Source organism: Lissotriton helveticus, chromosome 4_1 (genome assembly GCF_964261635.1).
Source record: "Lissotriton helveticus chromosome 4_1, aLisHel1.1, whole genome shotgun sequence".
NCBI classification, from domain to species: domain Eukaryota; kingdom Metazoa; phylum Chordata; class Amphibia; order Caudata; family Salamandridae; genus Lissotriton; species Lissotriton helveticus.
The window spans coordinates 115,586,749-115,610,364 of NC_136063.1; positions in this window are offsets into that span (position 1 = coordinate 115,586,749).

Below are 23,616 nucleotides of genomic sequence, written 5' to 3' on the forward strand. Positions count from 1 at the left end.
TATCAGTGCCCCTTGACAATCTGTCACCGCATATGCGGCAAAACACGTAACGAGCATTCACTTTCTTTTGCCCCTCAGGAATTCTGTAGAATTGCCAGATATAATTCTCCTGTCGATTGTACCTCCTGGGCTCCTCTGGCAAAAACTCATGCTCTTCCTCCTCTTCCTCCTCTTCCTGTTCTTCCTCTTCTTGCAGAATTACTTCTGCAGGTGGTCCTCTCTTTCTTGGATTTGGTGGAGGTGGTGGGCTAGCACCAGCTGAAGCTACTAATGAAGCCATCACAAAGTCTCAATAAAGGGTCTTTCTCTCACCAAGATGAAAGTCAGAGTGATGAAAGAAGGAGGGGTTTTCATCATTTGGGAAAAACAAAAGTTCTAAACCAATGAAAAGTGTCCATTTTAGATCACATGACCTTGTATTACATCATTAGGAAACCAAAAGTGAAATGAACCAATGAAAAGTGTTATTATCGAGTCACATGACCTGCTATGTTTACATTACGCGGTCGGCGCCGCGCCGCGGATCGCTTCCGGTTCGCGTACCGCTGCGCTTCCGGGTACGCGAACGTAGCACGTAATATGACGTATTACGCGAGAACGCGAAACGTCATGCTGACGCGAAGCGTCGCGATGTTGTTTTGTAACGCGAGAGGTGCGCTAAAGGAACGTTTACCAGTTCGCGTACCGGGTCGCGCCTCCGGATTGAGCTAACGGGAAGCTAACCGGTACGCGTACTGGGAGCGAAACAAAAAAAAATAAAAAAAAAATTGTATAAAAAACATGTAAAAAATATTTTTCTTTTTAAAGAATAATACATTGTAAAGGTTTTGATATTAGCTATTAAAAAACCAATGAAATTCACTGAAAAAACCATAGGTTATAGACCATATATAGTTAGGAATTAGCATTTACAAAACCTTAAAAATTCACTGAAAAAACCATAGGTTATAGACCATATATAGTTAGGGATTAGCATTTAAAAAACCTTATTTTACTCACACAAAACCATTGAAATTCCATATATAGTTAGTTGTACTAACTATATATCACGCACCCGCAATCCACTGCTGATGATGTCACATATTACATCATTCATGACATGGTCAGTGACATCACTGATGACATCACTGATGACATCTCAAATGACATCACTGATGACATCACTGATGACATCTCAAATGACATCACTGATGACATCACTGATGACATCTCAAATGACATTACTGATGACATCACTGTTGTGATAATACGATGAACCTCTTCAGACTCTAATATAACCTTAGATACACTCAGTGTAAACACAGACTCACAGATTGTCACTCATCCATGAAGTTACACACACACCTAGACAGTCATGCAAACAATCAATCACACCTCCATTTCCTTAACTATACAGTTAAACACACCTTACTTACTTATTCAAACAAATACTAAAACATATTTACTCACTTATACAATCCTGGATACAAGTTCACAATGATCCATACAGCCACTCACACATTCACTGGCTCTTATGCACAGTTATTTATATATGTCAACTCTCACATGTACTGTATTTTACATATGTACTTAATTTGACATGTAGCACTGAGATATCTATTCACTCACCAATACAGTCATGCACACAGTCAACCGCCCATACAGCTGTTTCCAACATGCACTTTTGAACCCATACATCTATGCACAGAGTCATACACTTCCCAGCCACTCACACACACACTCAGTCTCCCATACAAATGCTTGGGCAACCAATCAATAACCTATATAGTTACTCATATAGCTACTGATCAACACATGCAGCAGTTTACAGAACAACAGACATAATGATGCACAAATTAAGACAGTTTAGTCACTAACCCATGCACTCAGTGAGACACATTTAATCACTCACTCATACAGTCAGTCACGCACCTACTAAATCCTTCATCCAGACACTTCTACATCTACTCATTCTTCAATATGTAAAACATATTTAAACTTTACAGAAACACACAGTCACTGGATGATGTCATCAGTGATGTCATCAGTGATGTCATTTGAGATGTCATCAGTGATGTCATCAGTGATGTCACTGACCATGTCATGAATGATGTAATATGTGACATCATCAGCAGTGGATTGCGGGTGCGTGATATATAGTTAGTACAACTAACTATATATGGAATTTCAATGGTTTTGTGTGAGTAAAATAAGGTTTTTTAAATGCTAATCCCTAACTATATATGGTCTATAACCTATGGTTTTTTCAGTGAATTTTTAAGGTTTTGTAAATGCTAATTCCTAACTATATATGGTCTATAACCTATGGTTTTTTCAGTGAATATATATATATATATATATATATATATATTACCTACTGGCGGTCGCCAGTAGGTATATATATAGTTAGGATTGATTTCCATAGGGAAATCGCAACATTCTATTGGGAATAACTTTGCCGCCGGTTGAGATATCTGCCTGAATTTTTCAGCAACTTTGCCTCGCGGCGCTCCGGTCCTTCCCTGAAAGTTTGGGGGGATTCGTCAAGCGGGGGCCGAGATAAAAGGGGGTCCCAAAACGTGTTTTCCCCATGTTAATTTCCATAGGGCGGTCTGTCGCACTTTTAGCTCGAACGGCTGAATGGATTTTCACCAAACTTGGCAAAATTGTAGGGACTGGTACCCCGATGTGCCTTTGCTATGTCTCAAGATATATGCTCCAGTGGTTTTTACGAAATTTAACTTTGAAAAAATATATATTGGGCTACATTGGGCTATATATATGTTAGAGCCCAAATGTAGCCCAATGTAGCCCAATGTAGTCCAATCGAGCCCAATGTAGCCCAGAGACAAAAAAAAACAAATGTAGCCCAAATATCAGCCAGATGTAGCCCAACTATAGCCCAATGACAGAATGTCCCAGAGTGTTCTAAAAAACAACTAGAGCGCTAACAGTCTTACTTATGACAAAAGTATGGCACACCTGAAATCATCTTGATTGGAATAAAGTGTTAACACTTAAAACATTTAATTTGCAAAGGAACAAAATGAGGGGGTTCATTTTGCCATAGAAATTATGATTAGTGCTGAAGAAAGAAAAAGTAGGGCACATTTTGAGTGACTTCTCAAATCCTCTTATATTTCATTAAAAAAATTCTGATATGCAGTCTCCCAAGATGGCCACCAGAGACAAAAGAGCCCAAATGAACCCAAATATCAGCCACATGTAGCCCAACTATAGCCCAATGACAGAATGTCCCAGAGTGTTCTAAAGAACAACTAGAACGCTAACAGTCTTACTTATGACAAAAGTATGGCACACCTGATTGGAATAAAGTGGTAACACTTAATACATTTAATTTGAAAAGGAGCAAAATGAGGGGCTTCATTTTGCCATAGAAATTTTATATATATATATATATGTATATATTACCTACTGGCGGTTGTCAGTAGGTATATATAGTTAGGATTGATTTCCATAGGGAAATCACAACATTCTATTGGGAATAACTTTGGCGCCGGTTGAGGAATCTGCCTGAATTGTTCAGCAACTTTGCCTCGCGGCGCTCCGGTCCCTCCCTGAAAGTTTGGGGGGGATTCGTCAAGCAGGGGCCGAGATAAAAGGGGGGTCCCAAAACGTGTTTTCCCCATGTTAATTTCCATAGGGCGGTCTGTCGCACTTTTAGCTCGAACGGCTGAATGGATTTTCACCAAACTTGGCAACATTGTAGGGACTGGTAGCCCGATGTGCCTTTGCTATGTCTCAAGATATGTGCTCCAGTGGTTTTTACGAAAATTAACTTTGAAAAAATATATATTGGGCTACATTGGGCTATATATATGTTAGAGCCCAAATGTAGCCCAATGTAGCCCAATGTAGCCTAAAGATGGCCACCAGAGACAAAAAAAACAAATGGAGCCCAAATATCAGCCAGATGTAGCCCAACTATAGCCCAATGACAGAATGTCCCAGAGTGTTCTAAAGAACAACTAAAGCGCTAACAGTCTTACTTATGACAAAAGTATGGCACACCTGAAGTCATCTTGATTGGAATAAAGTGTTAACACTTTAAACATTTAATTTGCAAAGGAACAAAATGAGGGGGTTCATTTTGCCATACAAATTATGATTAGTGCTGAAGAAAGAAAAATTAGGGCACATTTTGAGTGACTTCTCAAATCCTCATATTTCATTAAAAAAATTCTGATATGCAGTCTCCCAAGATGGCCACCAGAGACATAAGAGCCCAAATGTAGCCCAAATATTAGTCAGATGTAGCCCAACTATAGCCCAATGACAGAATGCCCCAGAGTGTTCGAAAGAACAACTAGAACACTAACAGTCTTACTTATGACAAAAGTATGGCACACCTGAAGTCATCTTGATTGGAATAAAGTCATGAGTGATGTAATATGTGACGTCATCAGCAGTGCATTACACGCGCAAGTTATAGTGAGTCCAAATAACTATAACGTGGAATTTCATTGGTTTTATATCAGTAAAATTTCCAGCTAACTATAACTGGTGTCAAACCTATGGTTTTTTCAGTGAATTTCATAGGTTTTGTAAATGCTACTTCCTAACTATAACGTGTGTAAAACCTATGGTTTTTTCAGTGAATTTCATAGGTTTTCTAAATGCTACTTCCTAACTATAACGTGTGTAAAACCTATGGTTTTTTCAGTGAATTTCATTGGTTTTTAAAATGCTAATTGAGAAATATCTCGTGTATACAACCTATACTTTTGTCAATAAAGTTCTGGCAATATTTTTTTCGGAAACAAGCCGTTTTCTTCACTGTTCAAGTTGCATAGAGACTCCTTGTAAAACGATACAGAATTAGAAAGTCTGTACCTTGCCTTTTTTTGAACGCATTAAAAATTGTCTGTAAATAAAAATAGCCTTTCTAAACTTTCGTGCGCGACCCGGTGTGCGCACTCTCGGCAACAGTTCTCAATAAAATGGATATCGCATTTCCAGGCTCACGTGCGCGACCGTGTGCGCGCACCCACCTATATATTTCGTGAAAACTTTGCAATCTGAACTTATTGAATTTCTTCATAGACCCATCAAAGAACTTATAGTACGTCAAAGAGACTAAACCTAGACTTCTTTTTTAATATTATGAAAATTTTCATTAAATGGAGCCGAATGTCTTTTTAAACTTTCGTGCGTGACCGAATGTACACACCTTCGTATTTTTTTAAAAAATATAAAAGATTTTATAGTTTAACAATTGTATGCTTGAATCGAGCTCAGAAGATATATAAAATCCGGATGTGTTTGGATTTACTCCTTTTCACGTTTTGAAACTTCGCTGAATTAGACCGCTACTTCCAAATGACGTACGTGACCAGATACTATCACCGCGTAAACGTCCTGAGACGCGCATGTGAAGTCATGTGACTTGAAAACAACACTTCCAATTGGTTCTTAGTAGTTTCTATTCTGCAATTTTTATTAAACTAAAAATTGAGAGTCATAAATGCCCCGAGAAAAGATACATTTCTTCATTTCATTTTGATCCTGTGTCACAACTGAAAATGTTCTTGCAAGTTTAAAAAATCCAAAACAACATAACACTTGTTTCAGAACTAACTCATTGTACCAAAAAGAGCTCCAGGAGCATATTATAAAGTGGGTTTATCTCCGCCTTTTTGGCTTTCGTTCGTGCGCGACTGTGTGCGCGCACCCGCCTATATATTTCGTGAAAACTTTGCAATTGCAACTTATTAAATTTCTTCATAGACCCATCAATGAACTTATACTACGTCAAAGAGACTAAACCTAGGCTTCTTTTTTATTATTATGAACATTTTCATTAAATGGAGCCCAATGTCTTTTTAAACTTTCCTGCGTGACCGAATGTACACACCTTGGTATTTTTAAAAAACATATAAAAGGTTTTATACTTTAACAATTCTATGCTTGAATCGAGCTCAGAAGATATATAAAATCCGGATGTGTTTAGATTTACTCCTTTTCACGTTTTGAAACTTCGCTGATTAGACCTCTACTTCCAAATGACGTACGTGACCAGATACTGTCACCGCGTACACGTCCTGAGACGCGCATGTGAAGTCATGTGACTTGAAAACAACACTTCCAATTGGTTCTTAGTAGTTTCTATTCTGCAATTTACACGGAGCACTCCACCCACTTCCCTCACTATCTTTTCTACTCTCAAAAGAGAACAACGTTCAACATCTTTCGGAAGATTTTCTTTTCACGCGATAATGTGAAATACTGAGATTATTACAGGATTTTCTAACAGATATGTGTTCCCATTGATGTTGAAGCACTAACACCGTGGAAAATTCCACGGACATCTCTACCCTGTTATCTGCAATTGTGAGCATCAAAAGGAGCTGCGCTACGCCCCTGTGAGAGGCCTCACTCCCACTGCTGCAACGGCTTGGCAGTCCTCCAGTCCTCCAGATGCACAGGAACAGCCCCTCCGATCCATTGAAGTTCTGTGTCGGTCTCAATACCACTTACAAAATGAAAATAAGCACTGAAGAATATTCAAGTATGTAGTACTCCTCCTGCTACAGCATACAAAATGCATTCTATTACCTATAAAAAAGTCAAACACCCACGCTACAATCATATAGAACACTTCCTCTAAAGAAGCCTGTGAATAACTTTAAAACATCAGGTTAACCTTTTTTTACTCTCTCATCATTATTAAAGATAAGTATTTACAATGCTATATTAAACAATGCCATGGTTCTTGCTTTTTAATTTTAAAAATCTTGCAATCTTTCACAAACCCAATACTCATGGCTTCTTTTTCGTGACAAAAATCTTGCAATATTACATACCTACATAGAATAACAGAAAAACATAACACTACAAAGGCCGAACACTCTACTAAACGCGGATTTGTAACCTATGGGGCAGATTTATGTTAACTACTTCATAACCAGATATGCACCAGTTAATGTGCACCACAGTATGCTAGTGCTCCGTTACCCATGGTGTGCCACATTTGAAATGTGGCGCACCATGGTACAAAAACACCATACATGCGTAACACATCTGTGCTCAAAAAGTAATACATTGCTAGAGTTGCATCGCAAGTGTGATGCAGCTCCAGCAAGGCTCACCAATGCACTATATTCACAATACTGCGTCAATACCTACGCCTGCTTCAAGCACATGCACAGTTTTGAAACAGCATAGGTCTGAAAGTCACTGAGTGAAATATCATGCATTACAGTCAGCCACTTTCAAGACGCATTCCTTCAGAGGAACACTTCCTTATGGTGCAGGGCTTTAGAATGTGACATATCTCCTAGATCCATAACGTTGTAAATATGGTACATTATTTCCACTGTCATTGTATTAAATAAACTGACGAAATTGTGGCGCAAAGAGACGCAACGTCAACATAAAGCTGCTACAATGTGTTTTAAAGTGCCCTGTAAATTACAACCAACACTCTCTTTGAAGAGACCCCTCATGTTTTTTTAACACCTGTTAAGTCCTTCCATGCTCATGACAGAGCCGCTCCATCACGAGCATTGCCTCAGCTGTCCTCAGAATAGACCAGTTTTGTCATGGGCTTGCCGCTGTGCTTGCACAGCACTAATATTGTACCTCCATGACACGTTCTATTGACTAAGCAGAGCCATGACAGAACCACTGTATCATGAACAAATCTCAACCGTGGCTCATGAAGGATTACCTCTATCATGAGCATAGAAGCATGAGCATAGAAGTACCACTCAGCCCCCCGGCCCCTAATGCTGAGGCAGAATTGCCACTGCAGCAAAGGACTTAAACTCCTGGAAAGAACAACATGTAACATTTAATATCATTTCCCACCAATGTTTTCATATATCAGTGTTGCTGAACTCACTCAGTAAAATGTCGCTCATTTCATTAAATCACTTTTAAAGCATGCCTTATAACAATGCACCCAATCCTATGTGGAAGTGCTTATATTAAACATGACATTGCTTTAAGCAGGATAGACAAAGAAATGACACAGTGATGTAAAAGTTTCTTTATTTTTTATACTTAAAAATAGTAAAAAAGTAAAGTAAATTTCTTTTAAAAACGTAGTACCTGTGGAAGAAAAGTAAAAATAAGATTATAATGTACATTTCATAAAATAAAAAAAAGTAGGAGTCAATAAGAGAGAGGCAGAGAAAACTCTCGGATGTTATTAGTTGTACTTACCTTATAAATATAATATCTGTGGAAGACAGTAAAAAAATATGTTTTAATACATATTTCTAAATTCAATGTAACAAAATAACTCAAACAACATATTAAATGGTTTATTTTTGCTGTCCTCAGAATACATTGATTTTCACAATAAACAGTGATTTCAATATTAATCATCATATAACAGCGGGGAAAAAAAAACACAATCAAAATGATTGTGTTTAAAAAACCCATCCAAAATCTCCATACATATTATAAATACCTGAAAAAAACATATCTTAAATGTTTTTCTCAAATTCGCAATTTCTTGAGTAAGCACACTACATCTTCCACAGTTACAAACTAATTAAACTATACAACCTATTTTTAAATATATCTCAAAAAAACACCGTGCAAGTATCTCCTATAAAAATCTATCTTAACTATACATTTTCTTCTCTCATACCTTTCCGCGTGGCCAAATTGTATAAGTTAACTCATTATCTTTTAAATACCTCTCCCAAAAACTTGCGTCCATATATGTTCTAAAATAATTATCTAAAGTACTAATTTTCTTCTCTCATATTTTTCCACATGGCCAAATACTATGAGTTAAGTAGTTTTTTTCTGAAATGTCTTAATCCTAATCTTATCTATTCTTTTGTGAACCTTTACAGTAACAATGTGTAACATGTTTTATACCATCAAACATTAACTAAATTTCTACCTGATGTTATCACTATACCAAACACAAATTTCATTTATAGATTTGTAGACCCTCAGTCACATGATATTTGTAAACTAGAAAGTTTCATATCTTTACAGTATTAATCTTCCTACAGCAAGTGATTCTACTGAAATTTGGGTTCCAAAAATAGCAGATAGGAGTTAGTTAAGGCAAAAGGCAAACGTTTCTTAAAAGTCAATTGGGTATCATTGCAAAACGTCCAGCCACTTCCACACTTCAAATAAGCTGTATAATGTCCTGATGATGTGGAAGGCTCTTCATGAAAAATGATGGCTACAGTTACAAATGTTCTTCTAGAAATAGATACTTGAGTAGCCACAACATTTTTAATTAAAGTTGACAATTTACTCCCATCAGCTCTGCATCGTTGAAACATTAATATTACATATTGTCCATATCTATGGATAAATAAAGTTGATAACATTTCAGACTTACATTGAGAACAGACCATGTTCTGATGCGCATCTTTTACTAGTTTATTAAAAGACACTTCTTTACAGTCTGGTAATGTTAAAAATATAAATCTTTCACTGTGTATATCAGTACTACTTGAAAATGAGCAATTATCACACTTATGTTCCCATTTATAAGAAAGGCCAAAAAGATTATCAATATCTACACCTTCATCTTCCAAAACTGTAAACATATACATAATAAATTCCTGACAATCTTGCTGAATATTCTGTGAAAATTGATTTACTCCTGCACATATGTCTAAAACATTCCATAGTTCTGAAACACTTCCTACTTCACTTTCACCACTACTACATTTTTCAAATATAGAATTTAAGGAATAGCAAAATGTTTGCTCTTGATTTTCTACAATCTGTTCCTTAACATTTTTTAGAAAAAAACAACATTAACTACTACATTTGCATAACAGTTGACACCAGACCTGTTTTCAAACTTAAATCCAACAATCTCTTCAATACTAACCGTTTTCTTATGCCTACCAACAACAGCTACATCTTTTTTTCGTATTTTCTCAACTACTTCAGCACATTTCTCCTCATTTTTCCTTTTCTGACCAACCATACGCCTTTCAATTAAAGGATATTGAGGTAAACTTGGAGCATATTCTCTTCTTAACCTATTATACTCCTTCACACAATTTAAATCTGCACTAATCTTTGTCTCATCATAATCAATTAAATAAAGTCCACATAAAGTTCTAACTCGCGATAAAGCAACATATGCCATACCCTCTTTGAATACAGTGCTTCCAATATTTACCAAAGCACAATCTACACTTAAACCTTGAGATTTGTGAATAGTCACTGCATATGCCAAACAAATTGGAAATTGCTTCCGACGGACATATAAGTCTTTCACAAGCAAAAAACGATTTGAACAGCGACTAATTTTCTGAACTTCCTCAATTCCATCAAATTTTATTCTTAAAAATTCAATCTCATCTCTATTTGTATAATTGACAAAACCAACAACATTACCCATTGCTCCATTTACCAATCCTCTTTCTACATGTAAATTTCTCCTTAAAATTATCCGACAATTTAAACATACATACAGATTTTTCTCTAAACCAGCAGTTTTAGATATACTTTTTTGAAGAGAATCCAATTTTAACTTCAACTTTTCAGACAAAACAATAGTACTACCTTCATGCTCTATTCTATCTTTAGCTTCCAGTTTCCTAATTTCTTGATTTTCTAAATTCAACATTTTCTCATTAAAAACTGAACATTCTTTCACAGTTGGCATCAAGCATATCACTGATTTATCTGCTACCTCTTTACTATATATTTTCTCAGGTACATTATCTTCATTAGGAAACAGCTTGGAAAGTAATCGTGTTCGTAGAGTGTGTTTCACATCTTCAGTTAGTTTTCCAATCCTTATATCTTGAAGAATATTTCCATATTTAGTATCCTTTGCCTGTCGCATATTTTGAATCAGTTCAGTATATTTGAAATGTGACCATATATTAACATTTCCAATACTGCCCAGGCACTTTCTAGTCTCCTCATGCGTAACAGTTTCAAATACAGGTTGTCCTTTCACTGGAGTTAGTTGGAGTAGATCTCCAAAAACTATGACATGTTTACCTCCAAATAACACATCATACTCTGTCTTAAGTATCTGTTGCATTCTTAAATGCACAAAAGCAAGCATTAAATTAGATACCATGCTTACTTCATCAATAATAAGAAGTTTCATTTTTTTAAGCACTCTAGAAACTTCAAAACAAGCTTCTCCAGATAGCTTGTGATATTGTAATTTATTTTCATGTTCAACTGGCAGCATCAGTAAACGATGTAAAGTAATACCTTTAATATTATGTGCTGCCAATCCAGTTGGAGCAGTAACAACACACGACAGTGTTGACTGAGTTCTTTGCTGTAAATATGTAGTAATTCCTTTAATTAGGAAACTTTTACCAGTTCCAGCTTCTCCACTTACATATAATCGAATAGGTTGAAATGACATACATGAGCAATCGTTTCTCTCATGACGAAAGCAATGCTCAATGTGCTCTGTCACTTCATCATATATCTGTCTTTGCTCAACATTAAATTGCTTCTTTAATTCTTCTAAGTTGATTGCTTCCTCTTGACCTTGCTGCATTGCTCTTTCCACCTCATCCATGGCGGTGGCTGCTTCATTTTGGATAATTGGCTGTCCCAGTGGATCTTGACTTAATGAAGCCGAACTTTGACTATCTTGTGAACTATCTCTAGCAATCTCCGCTGCAATTGTCGCTTCTTGCTCTATTTCATCATTCAACATTTGGAGATAATTACTAAAAACAGGACATACAATACTACTTTTAGAATCGTTGAATGAATCTTCATAACTATCAAACTCCCCAAGTAGTTCCTCTTCTCTACGCCATGGTTTAAAGAGTTGCAAAAGAGCAAAATAGTAAAATTCTCTTTTGTCAGGTGTTTCGCAACTGAGTTTCCGATGATTAATCAAGTGTCCTTTTCTTTGCTTCACCAGACATCCTTCTTGTCTAATTACAGCATATACACCTTTATCAATGTTCTCTGTAACATTCCTTTTAAAAGTGTAGTTTTGAAGTATTTCATACAGACAAATGTTTTCTAGAAGAGTACTTCTATTTGGATAGTATGTATCCAACATATTTGTTTTCAGAATGTCTGTACTGTTTCGTTCTTTCTGGGCTAAATATTCAATTTCTTGCACAGGTTTTAGAACACGGTTTCGTGTTTCTGCAAGACCCAAACTCACCCAGAGAATAGTCCTTGATTTAGCATAAAGACTTGCTGATGATAATCGGTCACAACATTCATATGCTCCAATTTCTCGATGAGACAACATCTTCAAACTGTACGTAATCAATTTTTTGCTTAGGCTCTTTTCATGAGAAATGTCTTCCCACATCTCCTTCAGTTCCGTCTTTTCAGATTTTGTGATGTAAGACGTTACATATCGAGCCACAGCAATAGAGTTGTCTGCAACATATTGTATGTCCATGTTAGCATTCCACATGGACAAAATGACTGGGTTATAGTCATTTATATATTTGGATTCTTCACCTCTTCTTAAATTGTACGTATTTTTAGGTGACCTTCTTCTGATGTTATGTCGCAAAGATGACATCAAATTGTTGACTCTTCCTTTTGAAAGTACCGGTCTTGCAAATCCAAAACGACATTTGGTGTAGAATTTACTCTTTGATTTGAATTTTCGCCGACAATATTTTCCACAACGATGACTTTGAAAGCGTAACACTTTTCCTCTTAAGTCCTTATCAGTTGTACTATTAGGTATGTCACAAGTGGCATACTGTTCAATAAAAGAGAGTACAGTCTCATCCGAGTCTCTTCCAAATTTAGGAGCATCCTTGATCCATAACAGCATATGAATATGAGGAGCACCTCTTGCTTGGTATTCTTTTCTCCAAAAGAAATCCAGTACTTCACCAAGAGGCGGATTTTTCTTGTTTGTAAGAAAAGACATCATAGCTTCAAATCTATGATTAAAATATCTGCAAACATTAACCGGATCTAAAGAACACAGTTCTCCGGGTGTCTTGTAGTTTATATTTTCTATGTTTGCATTCGCCTCCTGAAGAAATTCAAGTAAATCTTCCCAAGCATACTCTGCACAGCTTAGAGTTAAAAACCATGTTGGTGCTCCTAAGTTTCTAAGCATGCACTTCAAATCTCCATGACGACGGTACCAATACTCATTAGTACCACGCTGACAAGCCATTCAATTAATTAGGTGTGAATCCAAAACACTATCTTTCTGTTGCACTTTATCCATAAATTCCTTTGCTGAAATATTATGCAGATGAACTCCACTTTTTAAGATATGATTTACTGCATAAGAGAGACCAGATAAGTCACTCTCAAACAGAAGATGAAACAAATATGGAATGCATTGGCGAAACCTCGGATCTTCTGCATATAATCTTGTTGTCCGGTATTCAGATGCAGGAATCTGCATAGGTCGATCATCATATCGTGTACCTTCACCTGTAGGGAATAACTGTGGGAAACAACGACCTTCCAAACTTTCTTCCCACACACTAATAGGATTTCCTTTCGCCTTTTTCATCTGAAATAATTCAATAGCATTCCCTATTGCTTCTTTGGAATGCAGTGGATGAACACTGTAATGTTCATAAATTTCTTCACTTCTGGATAGATCAACTTTTTCAATTTGTCCAATAGACAAATCACTCTCCTCTTCTTCACTTACATCTTCTTCTTCTACGTATACATCTTTATAGTACTTATTGTTTTGAACTAAATACAACGTTGCCTTTTTGACTTTTCTAACATCCACTAAATCTTGCCAGATTTTCTTACTCTTTGTAGGTACACCATTAACTAGAATAACTAGAGGTTCCTCTTCTACATTTTCAACACCAATTGTTTCCATATTTTTTTTTAAATCAAGTGGCAAATATACAACTCTACCCTTTAATCCTCTTTGTAAATCTGAAGGATTTAATTTACCAGTCTAAGGCTCCATACGAACAATAGCCTGAAAAGGATGTACACATTGGATCAGAATAGTCTCATAAGTATTTAAATCCATCAATTCTGATGGAATATTTATCAACTCTAGATTATTATGAACAGCTCTAGCAGGCATTTTATTTTAATTTAATTTATTATAACAATATTTACAAATACGTTGCTCAAAACCCAAATCAAAATAGTTTTCCACCAACAAATAAGTTGCTAAATCTTTCCATTGACCATTACTTTCATCTTCACTTTTTAAATATAAATCAACTAACCTAGTTTGACTTTTGTAATGAATGCGTCGACAACAGACACAAGAAAAATTTGGTTTCTCACCTGCAATTACCTTAAACTTTATTATTTCCTGTTCAAAATTTTCAATATTAACATGTCCAACATTTTCTAACACATTTCCTTCTATAATTATATCAGTTTCTGCATTACCTTCCTCTGGACCAAAATAACTTACCTCAATTTCTGCACAAATCTTCTTAACATCTAATTCACATCCATACAAAAGAGCAGTATTTAACTGTTTAAGTTTAAGTGCTGGACTTTTTGCATAATACAACTTTCTCACCAATTTTATCATTTTAGTATGATGCACTGCTAACATCCTGAAGTGATGAAACACACTCTGGCATATTTTTTTAGAAAGACAAGCCAGAGAATGACCTTGCAGACCTATTTTTTCTCGCACTCTGCAATGATCTAATTCTTGCAACATAACAATTTTTTTTCTAAGACTTTCTTTAGTGTACTTACGTAAGAAATTGCGAAAGAAATCAATTGAATCCTGTCGTACACTACAAATGCTACTACAATTCCAACTGTAAACAGGAACATTAGCACGTCCCCCTGAAGCTTCTCCAGCCATCACCTCTTCTGCATTTCTAACCACAATTTTCTCTTTCTCAATTACACATCCCTCCTTCACCTCGTATCCTCAACCACTGGTGTCAACTGCATGCAACAAATCGTTACTTTGAAAGTAACTCTCTTCATTAAAAAATGGTTCAGACGTTGAAGTATGCATCCACTTCCCAGAAAACACTTTACAAAAATTACTCCTATTTATGTGTCTCTTCCATTTACTTTTAACTTTTAAAACTTGTATTGCCTTATTTAGCGTATTTATTCTATTAAGTACTAAAATAAATAATTTTCTTTTTGTCTCAAACGCGCGCTCAACAATACCCTCTATATATTGTTTCTTCTTAAAAAAAGCAGATCTTCTTTTAGAAACTTTCTCCTTTTGTAATAAATTCGAAACTACTCTGTTGTAAAACATACGCTTCCTGATTTGGCTAAATTGATTCATCCGAGTTTTACTGTACAGATTTTCCTGTCTCCTGATTCCAGAAACATTTTTATCTTTGGTTCCATGTCTCCTTCTCGATACTGGTATACTTTTTTCCTTGTCCACTTCAATACTAACATTTTTCCTTCCACATATTGCTCTCAAACACTTTTTGGTTTGCTTACCAGGAACACTCTTCTTTTTATCCGTCCTATGTTCTTTTGATACTTCTTCAATTCCTTTCTTCTTCAAATTGTAAGTCCGTTTATAGAGCTTTCTTTTTTCAGTTCTGGTCGGCATCTTAATTTAAGATTTTGATGAAATTCTCAATCTGTAAAACACAAACATAACAAATATTATAGTTGACTACTAGCATATAACGTACAAATTTAAACCACAGATTCATTTTCTAAGTAGAATTAAGAAAATAACAGAAAGTCTCTGAACAGAGTAGGAAATCCTGTAGTGAATGTTGGTTCTTAATTTTATCACACTCCATATCTGTTTTAACATTATAGACAGTTTTTAATTCTAATTTTTAAAGCATACAAACAGTACATTTTTTTCAAGAACTATGGGTCATCGTAGATGTTTTAATCTTTTTTACTACAATCTCTTTTACACTTCATGAGAACATGTCTTATCACTCTCCTAAAGCACATCAACGACGAATAGGACAAGAAAACTGTCTTCAAGAATGCTTTACTATCAAAAAAAATGTATTTATTGAAATCTTCATAATTTTGTAGAACTTCCACCATTATATCATCAGGGACTTCTTCAAGTCCAAAGTCCTCATCTCCTTCAACCCTCTCTAAGTAAGCGGAGTCTAAAGACATGATTTCAAAATGAATTTGTTTCTCTTCTGAGGAATTCTCCATAACTAGACTCAGTTTATTCTTCTGTATCCTTTTAAAAAAATATAGAGACTAAATTATATCTTTTTTCATAAATGTATAACTTAAAAATACCTTTACTAATTTTTAAACTACATATATTTTTATAATTTCCATTAAATAATTACTGTTGTTAAAAGACATTTTACTGTAAAATTTCTTTTTAGATTTTCTAGATATCACAAATATTGATAATCTGTAGAATTAATTTTTAGAGACCCATTTTTTCAGTTCACCAGTACAAAGAGCTATGTAAACTATATGCACTCTGAAGAGAAGGCTCACACTATACAAACCATAGCATTCACTTAACAGATTACTACTTCTCACAGAGACAGTTCCTTTTATGTTTCAACAGCATACTCACCATGTAAAAGTCATAGCATATACAAAATGTCATACTAAGCATGAAGAACAACCTCATAATAAACCTCTGCATGAATATGTAAAACAATGCCTATACATAGTATAATCACAGATATGCAGGAAAGATACCCATCACACCTAGAACCATATCATAATACCTCTTTGTAAATAAAGGATAAAAACTGCCAAACATAATGCAACAAGATTTCAAAAATCATGAGCACTTCACAAGATTTAAGTAATGGAAACATGAAAGAATTATACTCCAATGATCCGTAAATCTGAACTCCATCAAAAAGAACACATGCACCAAGCCCATTAAAAGATAATTTCAACTGTCAGTGGAGAATATCTCAAAATACATATCTAGTATAAGCAGATACAACCCATGTGAATAATTCAAGATAAAATCATATTCCAAAATGAAATTTTACAAACATTTAAAAAAATCTTCTCCATTATTTTCATGTGCACCCAAAAAAATTGCCTATGCAAAAATACCAACTCACCTGAAAAAAAGAATATAATTACTCAAATTCTGTAATTCAGAAGGCACGTTGTTGCTTTTCAGCACCAAACACTGTAAAAAAGAAAATAATAAAATGTAATTAACTTATTACAGACTTATTTCTTACACAACATAGAGCCATTATAGCAAAGAACAAGCATAACAGATAAATTCCCCAAGATTCTCTATCATTACAATAAGATACAAAATGTCTCATTTATGAAACCATTGCGCCACAGCTATATCACTTTTTCCCATGTTAAAACTCATGCACCAGCGACACAAGGCCTTCATAACTAAAAGCCCATGTGACGGAGAACAAGTGCATAGACAGAAAATACAGGGCCAACCATGGGCATATGCAAGCAGTACACCTGCACAGAACCACCAAACCCCAGGAGCCACCATATTAATATATATCCTTAATAGAATAATCCTCTAAGGATGCATACATATTTGCGTAGCGGACCATGGCAGGAATTTGGCGTGCTCTGCCTCTGTTCCACTTCCAAACACCTTGATCCTCCCCCCCTCTTCAGTGGGCTGCACGCTCCGCCCCGCCCAAACCCCCTGTTACAGAGCCCCCTACCTACGCTCCGTGCCCAGGGCTGCCATGACCCTATACCCGCCCCTGGAAAATGTGTAAGACACAGCAACAGTAAAAATCAAAGAATAGGCAACATGCAGAAAAACTACACAGTAGATAAAGAAACGAGGGGCATATTATCAAGGGGGTTTATCTCCGCTTGTTTGGCTTTAAAAGCCAAGAAAGCGGAGATAAAATTATCTCCCTATTACCTAGCTGTCGCTAACACCAGTTAGCGACAGCTAGTAGGAGATAGCGTCCATCTTGGGCCCCACTTTGCATGTCAGTGATATTTATCACTAATGACATGCAAAGTGGGCGTGCCAAGATGTTAGCGACTGGAAACAGTCGCTAACATCGCTATCTCCTATTACCAACTTTTGAAGATATTCGTGCTAGGCGCGAATATCTCCAAAAGCTAACACCTGCCCTGAGCAGTTCTTAGCCATGTTATCCAATGGGAGGTGGATAACATGGCTAAGAGCATTAGCTCGGTAATGCATAAATATCGCTGACTTTTCAGCGATATTCATGCATTGCGGCCGTTTTTTATCGCATTTGCGATAAACCTTGGTAATACCAAGGTTTATCTGCGATAAAAATTACCGCAGCGCAGCGGTACATTTTTGTCTCCAACCAAGCAATAGCGATAATTATCGCTATTGCTTCATAATATGCCCCCATATGTTTAAGATAACCCCATTGAAAAACATGTAGTAATTTTTTTAATCTGCCATGCATCTAGCCCTCCACGACCGCTTTGGAAACTCCTGCTCTAAACCTTTACATTTCATTTTTAAAACAAACGCACGTTTTATTTCAAAGCTGCATATTAAACGCCTAAACATATATTTAGTCGTCCACATGCAGGCACTTTCAATTACATGACTTATTTAAGTGGAATCCCTGTAATGTTGCATATCTTTCCAAAAATACACCAGTGCCTTTTATTATAACGATTTTTTTTCATTCTTCATCAGTGATATTATTTTTTGCATATAATGAAAATCACTATGACTTTTTAAACGACAAAGCTTACGCGGTAAAAATCACTCTGCATTTGCTTCCCTTTAAGAATGTAGTTTATCTACCCCACGCATGTGAACCTTGATGTTTTCATCTGGCAGCGAATTCCGGCCTTGAATCACAAGACATGAACAACAGCCTTATTGTCACAAAAACAAGTTAGCGTAGCATCTGTTCGCGAACATATCTTTCACTTAGCTAATATTCACAGACAACACCATTTACATAAAAGAGTGGCCTTCCTTTACAATTTACTGAGGTGACTCCCTTAATTTTAAACACTTCCTCCACTTCAAGACACGCTATTTTTTTTATAACTACTAACCAATGGTTTATTGACCGGACTGCCAAAATTTATATCAAGTCATTCTGCTACTATTCACTCCATGCTCTGCGACCTATTTCTGTGGACTTCCTGTTGAACTGCCAGTGCTGCGACGTTTGTGTTCCCATCTCGTTTATTTCAAAATGGATGTCCCTCCTGTCTTCTCAAACAAGCCGGAACACTTAGAACTATTTCGCCAGAAGATGCTTGACTACTACGGCATCTTAGCACTCTCGACTCTGAATACTTCATATCGATTATCATTTCGATATTCCTATTTCACCTGTGTGCAGCCTGTATTTCATTGCCTGAGCTGTGATTTCATGTGGGCCCTGGACTTATGTCTCTGCAACTTGGTACCTCCTGAAGTGAATTACAATCATCTCATGAATCGGTTAATTGATCATGAACAACTTTGTTGCAACGGAGGGATTATGGCCTTTGCAGCGATACAAGGAGTTCTGGGTCATTGGGATATATTCGCAGCGGCGCAAGATTTCCTGACAGACAGCTACATTGAAAACCCACCGAGCTGTCCTCTGATGGTACTAGAGGCTCCGGTAATAACAGATCATGAATGCTGCTTTCCTCTTTTCAATTGGATGGCTGACATGTTTTCGGATCATAACAGTGACTTCCTGTTAGAAGCAGTTGCTGCCTACTTCGCCTATACAATCCTGGGTTGACTGTTATGCAAGCCATTGACGTCCACATTTCGTTTTGCCTCCCTATATTTTTCACGTTTTCTTGGATACTTTCTTAACATGAACAGACCTATTGGCTTTACTAACAGTGGACATTATGATTTCCTACTGGTTAAATTTTGATCTTTTATGTGGACTAAATTTTTTTTCTTCAGCTACTCGATTTTGAACTTTATTTTTTATTAAAGTCTAATCTCACCAATTCTATTGTATATCTTATCTTATGTTATTTCAAACGTACTCAAACCAAAACTCGCTAATATATGCTACATGTGCCCTAATTAATGTGTAAATATAGAATGAGTTTTTTATAACTGTAAACGCCATTTCGCATTTGAACTGCTTAATTCCGCCTCAGACACCTCTGATCATTTAATTTTCCATAAACTGAAATATTTTGATTACATACATGCACCTCTCGCCATTTTGTCCGATGTTGGCGCGTTTTTTTTCCCTTACACAATAGCATAACAGAAACGTGATAGTGCTTCGCATACAGAGAGCTGATTGATAAAGACATAATGTCTAACCACTAGCATTTTCATGTATCGTTCCTAAACTGAAAGGCCAGAGACCTTCTTCCATTTATTAAAATATAATATACTTCCTCATAAGAGTGTATAATTAATTTTGCAAAACCATATTCATTTTTTATCAACTATACCGTTTGTATTCTATGTACTACTGACTATACCGATTACTTTGTTTTTTGCAATGTCTCTACTCGTATTAGATTAGAAACTTGCCTTGAAAACAGTGCATTTCTGAATAAACATTTCAAATATACACGTTCTCTCTTTTAATCCATAATCTCAACTAAAATGATTGTATACTGAAACAGTATTCATGTGTTCCACGTAACTTCAGCTGTACTAACTTAATATTTTCTTTTGTCGACCTGATTTACTCATACTAGAACCCACAGCCCTATAACAGCCCGTGAACCCTTTCTTAGTAGGTCGCGCACCATGCAGACAGTTGTACCTCTGTAAAAAAATAATTTATTACTCTTCTCAAGCACAGTCGCAGTTCCGCTCCACTCAGTGTTAATCACTGCTCCCACGCTTCTACAGACCAGACGCTATGTCGTATTTCACTCCTTATCACGCTTTAATCTCCACAATAACAAACACTTCTCCGCCAGCCACCAGAGAACAGAGTGCACATGCAGAGGCACTAAGTAGCGAAATACAACATACCCTCTGCTCTATGGAAACAACCGAGCGGTAATTCTGAAAGAAAACATTCACTAGCGCTTCAAAAAAGCATTTCAATTATATAAATAGTTTTTTGAAAACGTTCCAACTACTTTGATGCGACTATCTGTGTGTGCCTCCACAGCAAAGTTCCTCAGCCCGGACTGAAGGCAGACAGAGACAGACACACACACAATAAGATAACACAGGGCAACGGAGACTGAAAACAGAAGAGAGATAAAGATGCAGTCAAACAGCAGGAGTGAGAGAGATATTTTTATACTCCGTTTGGTACCTCAATTTACGAACACATTTACTGCACAAATCTGTGTACAACCTCATGGTCAGAACTTTTCATTTTATTTTACTCGACCACCTGCCCTTCTCACCCTACGCCCACCATTGCAGGCCGCGGCCACAAACCACACTATAATTTTGTCGTCTGACACAAACTTTAAGAATTCATTAAGCATTACCACTTTTTCAAGACCGTATCACATGTAATGTACCAACTTTTCATTTTATTTTACTCGACCACCTGCCCTTCTCACCCTACGCCCACCAATGCAGGCCGCGGCCACAAACCGCACTATAATTTTGTCGTCTGACAGAAACTTTAAGAATTCATTAAACATTACCACTTTTTCAAGACGGTATCACATGTAATATACCAACTTTTCATTTTATTTCACTCAACCACCTGCTCCTCTCACCCTACACCCACCAATGCAGGCCGCGTCCAGAAACCGCACTCTAATTTTGTCGTGTGACAGAAAGTTTACGAATTCATTAACCATTAACATTTTGTCACAACGGTATCACATGTAATTTACCATTTCTCTCTCTATCTGCATTATCTGTCTCTCTGCTAATATCATTTTTTCACTTCATAAACAACTTCTCTCATTATATATAAAGCCTTCAAAATCACACAAATAATTACTCTTTATATTAAACATATTTTATACTTCATATTTCACATTTAAATTAAAAATAGTTTTAGAAATACAACACATTATGACAGCCAAAAATGAGTTTAGTTTCAAACTATGAGGAAAATCAATCATTGTTTGTGAGTAAACCATATTTTACGGTACATGACATAACAAACAGTTACAGACTTACCTTTACCAATGCTTTGTACGATGTACAACAGTGACAGTCACAAAATAGATATTCGTTTGACGGAAGTCTCAATTATGCTGCTATCACTGCAACCAAAATTCAATGGCACAGATATCCAGTCAATACAGACTCATATATGTCTCTTCAGCCAATCATATTTCCTCCCGCAAAATTTTGTATTCAAATTTACATTTCAGTTGGTTGTCCCTCACAATATTTTCAATGTCACATAAAAGTCACCCATCACCCACTGCCATCTTTGGCTGTTTCCATGGTAACACCTCATTCTGCACCTGGCTGAAGGCACAGGTCAAAAAAGTTCATATCTCAACGTTCTACAGCAAACTAACAACACTGTTCTCCCTCCAGAAACACCTGCCTATCCACAGCTCTGATACATGTCATTTTTTTCACACCCAATACTACTTTTTCTTTTACATAACATTAACATGCAACGTAGTCTTCAATCTTCACGTATTAGAATCAACCAATCATTTTTCGTTTTTCAACCACACCAAGCTTCATCCATTTTTTTATCCTGACTTTCAGCTTCTAACTGCCATTCCACTTCCAGAACCCATCGGAGTACGAGTGCATCTGCCTTGAAAATGAAGGTTTGGCTTTTAGGACACAGCTATATTCACTGGAGTGGAAAATATGCAGCAAGCAGACGAATTTCCAACCTTGATTTACCAAATGTGCAGATAACGTGGATTGGGCAAAGAGGATTAAGATGTCACCAATTAATACCATTGGTGAAAACTTTTATGCATCTCCCAGAACCAGACCTTATAATTGTGCACTGTGGTGGGAACGATCTAGGCACATTGACTGGGGTAGGTCTGGAAATGCTTCTAAAAGACACCTTTCGACAATTGATGACACTTTTTCCTCGAACTGCCTTGGTATATTCCAATATATGCCAAAGACAGAAATGGAATTGGTCCAATCAACATTGTGCACAAATTGAGAAAGCAAGGAGACATGTAAATAAATCTGTTTCTGCTTTCCTCAGAGATTATAGCATGGGTTCTATTTACCACAACAACTTGCGTTACCACATGCAAGACATCTATAGGACAGATGGTGTTCATTTCACGGATGAGGGAAACAGAATCTTCCTCTGCAACATCAGACTCTGCATCGGTACTTACTTATAAATGCAGAAAAAAACTCAATTAACACAAGGGCTCTTTTCAGAGCCACCTTATATCAAAGCACTCAAACTTCTGATTTATCTCCATTTTCACACTCTTGTAAATAGGTGTGCGCACCCGAGTGCGCGCACCCCGCAACTTTAAAAAAAATATATATATATATATTTTCGCGTTTAAGCACACCCTGAGAGAACCTACGCAGCAAAACAATCTCTACCTTCTCCCCTTTCCATGTTCCAACGCTTTGAAATGACAATATATTTACTCCCAGTGACAAAATGGCGGTCAACACTTCCTGATTTCCTTCGAATCGAACGTTAACAGACGTCAAGCAGCAAAAAAAAAATTCCGCTTGCGCGCAGCCGCTTGAGTGCGCGCTCCCGTACGCGCTTATAGATATATAATTGACTTTAACTTTAATTTTCTCAGCAACTACTGAACAGATTTACACCATTCCAAAAAAAGCGTAATCTGCGAGCCGGACTCTACAGTTTTGCCAAATATCTTATAAATTCATTCAGCCGTTCGACCTGTAGCCGTGTCTAAACGTCCTATGGAAAATAACATGGAGAAAACACGTTT